The sequence below is a fragment of the Mizuhopecten yessoensis genome, unplaced genomic scaffold (assembly GCF_002113885.1).
Source record: "Mizuhopecten yessoensis strain PY_sf001 unplaced genomic scaffold, ASM211388v2 scaffold716357, whole genome shotgun sequence".
In the NCBI taxonomy this organism is placed as follows: Eukaryota; Metazoa; Mollusca; class Bivalvia; order Pectinida; family Pectinidae; genus Mizuhopecten; species Mizuhopecten yessoensis.
In genome coordinates this window covers 525,584-538,572 of record NW_018480076.1, presented here as the reverse complement: position 1 = coordinate 538,572, position 12,989 = coordinate 525,584, and the positions used below count along the sequence as shown (strand labels likewise).

The 12,989-nt window shown below is 35.4% G+C and overlaps 1 protein-coding gene across 2 annotated transcripts in view; it reads right to left on the bottom strand.

Moving 5' to 3' along the window:
- The window catches only part of LOC110443654 (prostaglandin E2 receptor EP4 subtype-like), a 55,903-nt gene that overhangs the window by 27,137 nt on the left and 15,777 nt on the right, over positions 1–12,989 (bottom strand). Inside the window, exon 1 of one of the 2 annotated variants that reach the window (XM_021488006.1) lies at positions 2,312–2,383. The exons of the other annotated variant lie outside the window; for it this stretch is intronic. The gene's annotated coding sequence lies outside the window, so the exon portion shown is untranslated. Of the gene's footprint in view, positions 1–2,311; positions 2,384–12,989 lie in introns of those variants that run through there. 2 annotated transcript variants of the gene reach the window in all.

The window sequence follows — 12,989 nt, the reverse complement described above, 5'->3', positions numbered from 1 at the left end:
TGTGGTCGTGGGTCAAAGCCATTTAATTGCTCTGTTTACTGCAACGGCTCTGCTTGCTTATTTTTATCATACCACGTGGTCATAGACACATGTTAGTGATTGATTCCTATCCATAAACGGTCACAGAAATAACTTAAAGCCGGGAATTTCATATCCGTGGAGGTGAAAATTACCGATAGGAACTCACTGTACGATCGGCGGACACGCGTCTTTAAAGTTGACAGACAACGAAACACACTTTGGAATGCAAGGGCATGATAATATACGTGGTACCTACAACGTCTCCTTGATATACCTACTCACTAATTGGTGCATATAGACAATTTGCAACCAACTAGAACGTGAAAAAAATGTAAATACATCTTACAAAGTGGATCGATATGATGTACATGTGCACTTAGGAAATATGGAATATGCCGATTTGTTCACCTTTTTAATTCATAAACAAGCCTTTCAAAACAATCTGTTACATGTGATGTTAAAATATTTACAGCAAACAAAACACTTAATAGACACACACATATATTTATATCAGTATCTAGTCTTCTAATGTTGTAATACCTATCCGGATTTACCCACATGCTCTAGCTCAGAGTTTAGTAAATCCAAGCTTCCCTCTGACAAGAAGCACAAATTACAATCATATGTATGCCAGACGCTTAAAATGACAGACTTAATTTTCAGACTATATAAATGCCGTGTTAAATGACAACACCAAAGCGTCAAGTGAAATATGACACCCACATAATGTGGATAAAATGGACATGGTATAATCGTGATAGCGATTCATGATATAGATAAATAGAGGCTCCTCAAAGAGTTAGGGATTGGTTATGGATTTTATCAAAGCTTGTGAATCGTGTAACGTTTGGAAAATAACTACCGATATTGATAAAAAACAACAACCCCATAAATAGTCGAGGAATCTATTTTCATTATATCTGAGAACCGCCATCGCTTTTTCAGCGCGCAATAATACTATTTCATTAGTTTGACTAATATGGGAAAGAAAACTTTCTATCACAACATACTTTATTCAACCGAATTTATTTTTTAACAGACATCAATAACAACTTGTTTTTGGGCGTAGTCACTCGTGTTCATAGTCTGCCCAATGAAATGAATCAGAACCCAGTTTTACGCTGTAAGCTACATGGATGAAATGTACATTCATGGTCATTAACATTAAGAAACAAACCTTTTATGGGCGATACAAAATGTTCACCTCGGATTATATTCTAGTATTCCTACACATACTTTATTTCGAAACACATGATTTTGAAAAACTGACTTAACGAACATGCATGTTTAAGATAAAGAAGCCTTACATGTATGATTATTTTACCGTATCTAGAGGTCAAAAGTGACAAAAGAAAAGCGTTGAAGGAAGTTAAACACTGGATGTAGAGGTCAATGACGACATTAATTAAAAGTCTTGAAGATGGTTATTCAAAGGTGAACAATACAAAAGCTTTGACCTTTGTTACACACTGAGTTCAGAGGTCAAAGACGACCAATACAAATGGTTGAAGGAGATTCAAGCCGGATGCAGAGGTCAAATGACACCAACTTTAATGTTTTAGGACGGTAATTCAATGGTGAACGATAAAAGAAAGGTAGCCAATGAAAAGCATTGGAGGTGGTTACACATTTGGTCCAAAGGTCGAAGGTGACAGTTGCAAACCCTTTAAGCGGGAAACATACTGCAGTCTCTCATAATATTACACTGATTCTATATTTTATACGTCATTCATAACTAAGAAAGAACATGCAATAATTTGATTAATGTAAATATAGTGCAATTTTGATTGAAAAGAGTAAACACATAATGACAACATTGACCGATTTCTTGATTGCTGAGTTTATGAGATAACACCATTCGTACGAACAGTTTTGTTCTGACATCATGGTAAAGGTATCCCTTATGTTAAGATTCAGCGTGAAATGTTACAGCTGGTCCCTCTATAAAAATCTGTTTTATTGCGCATGATGTTATATCGCGTTCATATATTTCAAAAACACATCCATTTCGAATAGAGGAAAAAATAAAACTTGAGGAATGATAGCTTATATACAATCTATTGTATATGCTGTGTATAATCATTACATGTCCAACGATGATGGCAAAAAAGCGAGTCGAAAATATACATTTCAACACTACACGATTTTTAGGAAGTAAACAAGATAATTCCATATTCATGTGATATACGGTCCGTCATCGTCGTCTGTTTGCCGTTAGATAGAGTATCAACACAATAATGTAACGTAAAGTGAAAATAAATTGATAACACGGATGCCAGTCGATTCATACCTCATCTTCACTGAGTGTGAAAGATCCAGCTGCTGGAACTACAATCCGTCTCCCTGATGTAGAAGTTGTCCCGCCTAACATCTAACATCACAAACAAGCACTCGGCCAGTGGAAAACTATTAGAATTATGGAGAGCTGTATCAATACGATCACATGGTGTGGATCAGTTAATGATGGCAGAGAAAGTCTCGTAACGTTTTTAAAGAATTTTATTTTTTAATCGATTACAGGAGAAATCCCTGTTGATGCCTGGAGAGTGTGGCGAACCTTCATTACCTTGTTACAATGCTCCACAACAACAATGGGTTCAACATTAATCTTTGATGCATATTCTATTGAAACTTACCAAATCAATAGGAATTCGTTACCTTTGTACACAGATTTATAGATATCGTTATAAAACACTTGCTTATTGGGTCGCTCTTAGAAAACATGAGGAAAACTCTCCTTTCTAAACATAGGCTTGTATACCATAAAAAGCAATAAATTTGAAGCATTTAAACATAACATATAAAGAACTGAATTCCATGCACTTAAAGTTCGAAACTAGTTTATAAACAATTTCAAAAATAAAATAGGAAACCTAGTGTTAGGCACTCTCAAATGTAACGTACAGATATGATATACGAAGCACTAACTTCTTGGCACACCACCATTACATTGTACATACAAACACTGACTTGTACGCATTCTCTAGACTAACATACGAAGCACTGATTTCTAAGCACTCCAGCAGACTGATTTTAGAACAATCTCTAAAATAATATTCGTAGATCTGACTTCTATGAACTCTAACATAACATACGAAATACATGTACTGCCTTCTAGGCACTCACTGAGATGACATATACGAAACACTGGGCCCTAGATACTTTCTTACATACGAATATACGTAGTTTTAAATGCACTCTGGAAAATATTCGAAGCCCTGATTGAAGGTAATCTCTAACAGAACATACGCTTCGAAATATATCATAAGTAACACTTGTTTAGGCACTCCCTAGTGTGACATACCAACACTGAATTATTCAATATATGAATCACTGATATTTAAACCAGTGAAAACGTATTGACAGCCCTACCAGGAATCAACGTCCCGTTAGATGCACACCACTAACTATGGCCTTTCTGTGCTATTGTGAATGGATGATCAATACAATTCCTCTGTCTATGTCATGTATGTTTTATGATGTGTTGACGAGACGATAAGATGTCGGTGTTCCATGAAGCTCGTAGATAAGACGGTATGAGTTACAAATCGAGCCATGCGGAACACCAGCGCTAAAAGAGCTATGTATCTACTGGGTTGACAGACATTTGTGACAGTCAAATACTGAGCACCTTGAATTCTACGCTCTTATACATGTAGAATTAGCCTAATTTCTGTAATTATAAAATTTATCATTGGCCCACTAATTTGTGTACTAGAAAGTAGTTTAGTCTAAACAAGCTTTCACAGCAAACAAACTTCTTTCACAATAATGTAATTGTTTTGCAAATATTGTTAAAATATATGAAAATTAAAGAGTTTGCTATTACCTGATCTTATTTCAAATTTAGAAAGATTTATGTTTTGTATGTAGTGTGTTATATTGAACATGTGTATAATTCAGTTGAAAGGAGAAGGTGCCTTTTAAACCATTTATAACGTTAAAAACTTTTGGCTAAAACAAATAATTTATACTTAAACTAAAATTTCATGTTACATCCTTCCAGTACAAATTTCAGCTACAAGGTGTAACGGTCAACCATGGGGAGAGACAATCTTCCCATCTGAGTCAATCACCTTGTCACGTAAAACAATTATATCATATAAATGCCATGGTACCAGGCACACGTGTGTTCAAATAGGACAGTACTATATTTCAAATAACCTGAACTATAATGCAGAAAGGTTGAACTTTACAGTGACTACGAACGGTTAAATGTGATTATTTCCTAGTATTTCTTAAAAATCTCGATATAATGAATCTCGATTCATTTGCCACCTTGCTAACTTCCAACATGCTTCCAAGTTAATTTTTTGTTTGAATTTTCTGAAGAATTGCTTTGTATGTTACCCTCAATTTATCGCCATTCATATTCTTTTTAATGCCAGCATCGCTCTGTATAAAGGATGGCAATATAACGAAGTTTTACTGTACTGGTATCTACTGCGGTTATTGTGAGGATTTCCTATTACTTCCGGTATATATGACACTATACAATGTATATGGTCTTCCGAAATTTGGTAACTAACTTATCAGTTCAATGTGCGATTTGAATTTGATCATGAAGATGTTTGTTTTGGTACCGGTTCATCAATTATGTACCTGTTACCAGTGAACAACAACGACTATCATGATTGAAGTTTGATAATGTCTACAGACCTGATTACTCTCGTTCTAAAGTGGGCGCCCTCTGACGTGGGCCTGTATCGCTTTCACTTGATTAAATCACGACATCGCCACATGTTTCCACATTTAACACTATCAGATAGCATCTTTTCTGCTAGGCATTCATGAGATCTCTCTGAGCTTGGGATATTTATAACACAAACGAATCTACCCACGCTCATGCTCGTGCATCGATCAACAGGTCGATCTAATCAAAGTCCAGTACATGTATAGTAAAAAGAGGGGAAAAGTATATAACAAATATCCAGTCTGATTGTGACAGAAAGTTAACCTTTCACAAATTAAGCTCGAAACCACAAGCTTGCGAGACTTTCGGAGTCAAAAGCTGGACAGTTTAATAGCGCCGATATTAAATTATGGCTTGCCGATTTGTGGTAATAGGTACATCACAATTCCATGTCGATGCCAGTTCAAACATGATGCTATTTTGAGGTTCTGTGAATGAGCCATTTCTATTAACATTATTCCGAGTATTGAAAATAAGATGTATAAGGCTTGTCATGATTTGACCTGACGTGGTTTTGTCTAACGATTCTGTGTACGTTCGATTCCCAATAAGGCAGACTCTAAAATGCATGACTGCTATTTATTCAGCTTCGACATTCACATGATGATTCAAATATAGTGGAAAACAAAACACGTTCAGGAAACATTTGAAATTGTTACCACGACAAAACCTGACGTCAAGTTTATAAAAAGGACAAACAAACTATTCAAACGCACTATCGGTAATAACACACGAATTGCATAGTTTGATTTTATGTTACAGCTATGGAAACAACTTATGGAAAACATTGACATTGATATTGACAACCCAAAGCGCAACTAACGAGTCATGTCGTTGTCAAAAAGAATGTCTTTCAGCCCTTAGTTTTTGTTTAAGATGTCCATCAGCATAACTCCCCAGTTTGAAATGCAGATTCAGATATAAGTTAAAGTTTCTAGAGACGTAGGACATTCAAACCGTTATTATGACATGCAATTCGGTGTAAACCAAACAAGCGAGATAGCGGACGAGTCTTATGAGACTTAATGATGCATGTTGTAGTATAAACAACTACGTACTGTTGACTGTAAGCAAGAACATTAAGCTAATCAATCCATTAGTACAACGACAATATATGAGTATTTTATACTAAAGATTCCACAATAAAAAGCGGAAGTACCGGTTCATTAAGTACGGCCAATGAACGAAGTGTTTCCCTCACACACAAGTTGTGATAGTGACGACCGGAAGCTGTATCCGATCTCCAGGGTTCCATACACACACATATCTAACTAACATACGAATACATCTCGTCAATGTGTTGATGCACTTGGTAACACCAAAACTGAGAAATGTTTGACATGCTGGGATTGATGTGTTTTCCTCACTCTGCCCTCTTGTGTGATCCCAAATTAGTCAGAATGACGGAGAATTAGCATCTATTTCTAATGAGGAGGATCGTTTTGGAACTGAACTGTGGAGCGTTTCCACCTTGTCAGGGTATCTACAGAAGTGTAAAATTATCTCCACCTCGTCAGAGGTCTACAGGTACGAACCTGCGGCTACACAGACCTGTGATGTTTGAACACATGCATGTGTTCACAATGGCCCATACACATGTTGCAACGTTGGTTAAACGCTTTTATTCATTATTACCACCCTTTGAGTTGACGAGATGTACGAATTCACTTGTGGGTGGCATCGTAACGATGTAACATGGTATATGGATACATAACATGAATTTCAAGGCGTGAGGAGTGTGCTAAATACATGTTTAAGATATTACATATGTGTAAAGAATAGCTTTACTGAAATATACAAAAAAATGTAAGCCGACAATCATCGCTACTGCTAAATGAGGCAAATCAAACATTCGATGGCCAAAACTCTATATTCCTGAACCATAACGACATTAGGGATTGGTGGCGGGCAGGGGGCTTGTGTTTGTTGGAGATATTATTTATTTATATTCAAGAACAGCCACTGTCGATAGCACTACCATAAAGCTGACGCACTGTGCAAAATCAACTGGTGATAAGTAACGATGCAGTATGGTATTTCAAACATACGATCCAAGTGTAGAGATTTGTTGATAGTACGTCTACAGGAATAAATCAGTAGTCACCGTCCTCTATATGTCCTAGCTGGTTATGGATACTAGGAATTAATATACACATACATATCTGTGTCCGACACTGGCAGGGCCAATGTGAAGTTTTTTGGGTTGAACAGGCATACTGTTAATATTATACAGTGTAAACTTAAGGCATTTCTTGAAAGGGAATATACGATAAAAATGGACTGTTTATAGAAAGGACTGATAGATAGCCGCAGTTTCGAAGAGTAATGGCGCACCTGTTTCTTCTTAATGCCGTTTATAATGAAAATCTACTTTATGAAAGGATCCGCACGTGAACTACTTCTATCACGCAAGACTGGCCGTGTCATGTTCATGTATACTTCAACTGAAGTGCCGAAGTAACGAAATAGACTTAACACTGTTTAGCACGTGTACAATTCAAGTATTGAGGCAGTAACAATGGGTTTAGAATAAGGTCAAGTGACACAGATCAAGAGAAAGTGGTTCCTCATTTTAACCTTATACCTGTCTTGGCCAACAAACAAAGCAATCTAAACACACGGCATGGCCAATAAACTAAACACACGGCATGGCCAACAAACAAAGCAATCTAAACACACGGCATGGCCAATAAACTAAATACCTGCCATGGCCAATAAACTAAACAATCCAAACATCCAGCATAGAGAATCAAATCCCAACCCAATACCCGAATTGATATGCAATCAAACTTAAATCCGCGCATCGCATGCGCAACAAACTAGCCAGATACCCGGCATGATCATCATTTTAACCCAATATCTACCATTGTCCATAGTAACTAAAACTTTAACTCTTTCATAATGAATTGTTTAAAGTTATATTGTTTTTAATCACATTATTTTGTATGGCCTTAAAATGAAGGTTTACAATCTCTGTAAAAGGCCTTTGACATGAAAACTTACATATTTGGAAGTTGTATAGCAGCTTCTTACAATGAATGTATACGAGCTACGTTAACATCCCCGAACATTAAATACAAATCATAGTTAGAACACATCGCGAACATTAAATGTTAATTATTCATACAAACACTTCTCGAAAATCTGTTATAAAATATCTGGAATATCAAGGGCTTATAATTCGTTTACGAGTGATATCAAACAAATCTTCAACAATGTATGATTACAACTTACATACAAACTCTCCATTTAATCCATTTAATAACTGCAATATAGATAATGCATGTTTAAAATATCTCAAGTGATAACAGATTGTTTTGAAATCCTTCAAAAACTTTGCAGCAATTCTAAAAATATGCAGACAGGCATTTCTTCAAGGGCTTCCAAACGTTTGTACATTATTTGGAGGAGAGATGAAGTTTATGATAATTATCATTATTATAATAGTTTATTTGAACCAATATTGCTCCATTGCCCTTAATGGCCTTATGGACTTTACAACATTCACCAAAACATGCGTTTAACATGTACAGAGTTGAAACACTAACGACTGTTTAGGAGAAATGAAAAAAATAAAGGCTGTACTCAAATCAAAATATCCGCATCCGAGACACACGAACACGTAATCTCTTACTGTACCGACAGCTGTTCAGCACAGATTGAGGCAAAAGGTTAACACAATGATTATTATACCCGTCCGACTTATTTAAAGCTTGATTTGAAAAAAATGATAAAGTTAAAAGCACTCTAATTTCTAAACTACAACTCAAATGTATATATTGAGCAAAGAAATAAATAAATTCTTCATAGGGAAATTGAAATTCAATCAAGCCGTAAACTTAAGACAATATACTATGTTTTAAATTGGATCGCCTTACTATACACACACACATCCATTGCTTTTAAACCACACGCAGGGTTTGCTTTGTTTTGAAGTGCTGTTCTGAAGTGCTTACCTGTCTGTTTGATTTAGTATATAAATACATCAGGAATAGAATAAACGAAACGAAATATCGTTTAGACTACTGAAGACTTGATCATTTAGTCTGATAAACGTTTCCAAAGGGGTGCTAATAAACAACATTTGACCTGCTAACTATTTGTATACAACGATAAAATGTGCAAACAATCCACAAACCTTAACATGAACTCAAATATAAATACTTTAAATGAAGTGCAAATATAAAAAAGGGCAGATCAAATATAGTGGCTTAGTACCACTGGACTACCGTGCCTCCATGCTGCCTGTGTGCGGTTTCTCTGACGCTCATATCGATGTTAATTTATAGATATCTGGCTAATTGCTGAGGATTCTTTTCTCAACTGCTTATTATTACTCAAACAACAAACCTCTACATTTGTATAACTGATACCCAAACCTTTATCTGTGGTTAGATTCCAAAAATCATGAGAACGTTCTTCAATAACCGAAACAATATTGCCAATATAAACTGTTCACAAATTGATAGTTACGTTAGTAATTTATGCATTTTCAGAGACATACATTTTTTGTTCTGTTAAAGAACTTAATAACAAAACCATATTATGTCGAAATATTGATGATAATGACATGACTTCGAGATAAACTGGTAAAATGTACAAGGGTTTTACTAGTTAAACAGGAGAATTTTCTTTAATTCTGTTAACATATAAGTACGTTTTTTTAATTTTCTGATTAAAATGTCATGCAAAATGAAAAAAGGCTAATCTTTAAGAGGAAGAGCGTATCTCCCTAATAAATGTAATGGACGTATTCCAAATAGAGAATAGGCGTCTACCAAAGGAAATCATAACCCGAATATAATAGTAATTTGGATGTTGCATTTTTCTATTAAACAAATTTACAGGTATACAGTAATATGAACGATAACAACATTTAATAACGGTATTTTTGTTATCGATTCCAATACTGATTTAAAACGATGAACAGATGGTAGATTTAAAACAACACTCCCATATTATATGCAGTGTAATCCACACTAAGTTAAGTACAATACCAAGGTGCGACATATGTTACAAAGTGTCATTTGAAAACATTTGTTATAACAGTTTTCATGATGAACAAAACTCCAACCAACCAACTACATACAGCAATATTCTTTGGCTCGCCAAACTTAAATACCGTACTCCAGATCCATTACTTCAAGTCCAAGTTCCCTGTCCAATACGAAATCGTTGCATCCTTAAATAACCTTAATTAATGGTATACGAAACGACTAGTAATTTACGGTGTTTTGACCTAATGTGTTAAATTTGCTTTGTTAATGCTTTCTAATTACCCAATACAAAATCTTATATTTCCAAAGCACGACTACTTAATAAGACTAGCAAATAAAAGTCATGTAAAGTATATTTAACCAAAAGGTCTCTCTATTTATGTATATATGTGTATGCTGTAACCCCCCCCCCCCCCCATTGATTTCCTTACTGTACTGACCCAGGTGGATACCTTACTAACACACTCGTATTATGCAGCTGCACTGCAGGCTCGTAGCGTGTAAAAGACCAGTGTGCTACACATTGATGGCGACAGTGACACTATATACAATGTTCTGAGCCAGAACTGAGTTTCATGTGAGGACAATGTCTGATGGTGTTTCGTTTGTTTTCCCTGCCGAGTGAAAGGTAAATGAATACTCCATACAGCTATCTAATAACTGGGACACAGGTGGCTAACATAGCACGTCTAATATACCGATGGAACACTAATTAAATATTGAAACATTTTAGTGAGAAAACATGTACAATTTTGACTGAAGTCAGCATTGTTGGAAATCGATATGCCGAATAAGCAGACTTATTTCTGTATAGTTCCATCGCTCAGCTGATACTCAAGCTTCCACGTAACATGACATGTTATGGCGCCGCTACCGTTTTTAAGAAGATGACAATATTAAAATATTTAAAATATAATCCTGCATCTTCATTGTGTCTTTCGGAGTAGCTACGCATTATTGAAAATCGATTTAACACTTTTGTTTGAAATACTCGATGATCAAAATCCGTATAGATCATATCTAAACAAAGTTTGTTTGTATTGTATCACAGCAATGTTACAGTTGTCAAATATTTCCCAATTTGCTTCATTGTTTTATATATGTATTAGGTGGTGTAATTTAAAAGTCGATGAACATTTAAAGTATTATTTGCGTTCCTTTATGAAGCAATCCCTGCGTATTTCTTTACTGCTTGTAAACAAATATTTGAGTTGCCCGACATAGAAATCTTACTGTTTTCATTCAGATAAAAATGATATTTCAGGTATTAAGCCTATAGAGAAGTCATATTATATTATAAGGAACGGCTCTTCGCTTGCTCTTATATAATAATAAGAATATTGAGGATTTGATAAAGATTTCTTGCAAAATAAATTAATCCCTAAATACTAAGACTTTAAAGTAATTGTGTATATTGCTTTTATGGAAAAACAAAAGACAACCGCTATCTAACACATACATGTATGTTACAACAAGCAAACCCTCTCCTGTTTGATTAGCAACAGTGTATGAAATAATTGCAAACGTGTAATTGTGAGTTACAAAATTATACTGTTGCTTGATCAGTGAACAAAACAGTTCTCTCTGCAGCAGTATCCCGACCATCTGTTATTGAAGGCGATGTATTCACGCCAGCCTAGAAGCGGGTCTAGCAGGAAGTTTATATGAGCAATCCTGGTAGACACGTCTAGCAGACAGTTTATAAGCGTAAGCCTATAAGACACGTATAGCAGACAGGTTATAAGCGTAAAACTAAAAAACACGTCTAGCAGACAGTTTATAAGCGTAAGCCTAGAAGACAGGTCTAGCAGACAGATGAGAAGCCTAAGCCTAGAAGACACGTCCAGCAGACAGTTTATATGCGTAAGCCTAGAAGACACGTCTAACAGACAGTTTATAAGCGTAAGCCTAGAAGACACTTCTAGCAGACAGATTAGAAGCGTAAGCCTAGAAGACACGTCTAGCAGACAGATTAGAAGCGTAGGCCTAGAAGACATGTCGAACAGACAGGTTATAAGCGTAAGCCTAGAAGACACTTCTAGAAGACAGACAGGTTATTTGCACCAACGTATAAGATATGTTTCCAATCAGTTTACTTTATCCAGCTTGTACATGTCTGATAAGTTTACATACACACTTAACATGCACCAACTTGTAAGACATGTTTGAATTGGCATTTTATATGTGCTTGTCTGTGTGACATTTTCAAGGGAATCATATTCCCCAAACAAGACAACACGTAAAGCAGATAGTTTATATGCACCTGCGCAAAGGACATGTTCAGTTAATGTTTATATACACAAGGCTGTAATATACATACACTTTGTCAGTTTTTATTTGGTAATCTGTAAGACATGTTTGAAAGGCACTTTGTATACGCTTATCTGTAAGACATGTTTGACAGTCACTTTGTATACGCTTATCTGTAAGACATGTTTGATAGGCACTTTGTATACGCTAATCTGAAAGACATGTTTGACAGTCACTTTGTATACGCTTATCTGTAAGACATGTTTGATTGGCACTTTGTTTACACTATTCTGTAAAACATGTTTGATAGGCACTTTGTATACGCTTATCTGTAAGACATGTTTGACAGTCACTTTGTATACGCTTATCTGTAAAACATGTTTGATAGGCACTTTGTATACGCTAAACTATAAGACATCTTTAATAAGCACTTTGTTTACGCTAATCTTTAAGACATTATTGATAGACACTTTGTATACGCTTATCTGTAAGACATGTTTGATAGGCACTTTGTATACGCTAAACTATAAGACATCTTTAATAAGCGCTTTGTTTACGCTAATCTTTAAGACATTATTGATAGACACTTTGTATACGCTTATCTGTAAGACATATTTGATAAACACTTAGTATACGCTTATCTGTAAGACATGTTTGAAAGGCACTTTGTTTACGCTAAACTATAAGACATCTTTAATAAGCAATTTGTTTACGCTAATTTGTAAGACATGTTTGATAGGCACTTTGTATACGTTAACCTATAAGACATCTTTAATAAGCACTTTGTTTACGCTTATCTGTAAAACATATTTGATAGGCACTTAGTATACGCTAATCTGTAAGACATGTTTGATAGGCACTTTGTTTAGGCTAAACTATAAGACATCTTTAATAAGCACTTTGTTTACGCTAATCTGTCAGACATATTTGATAAGCACTAAGTATGCGCTTATCTATAAGACATGTTTGATAGGCACTTTGTATACGCTAAACTATAAGACATCTTTAATAAGCACTTTGTTTACGCT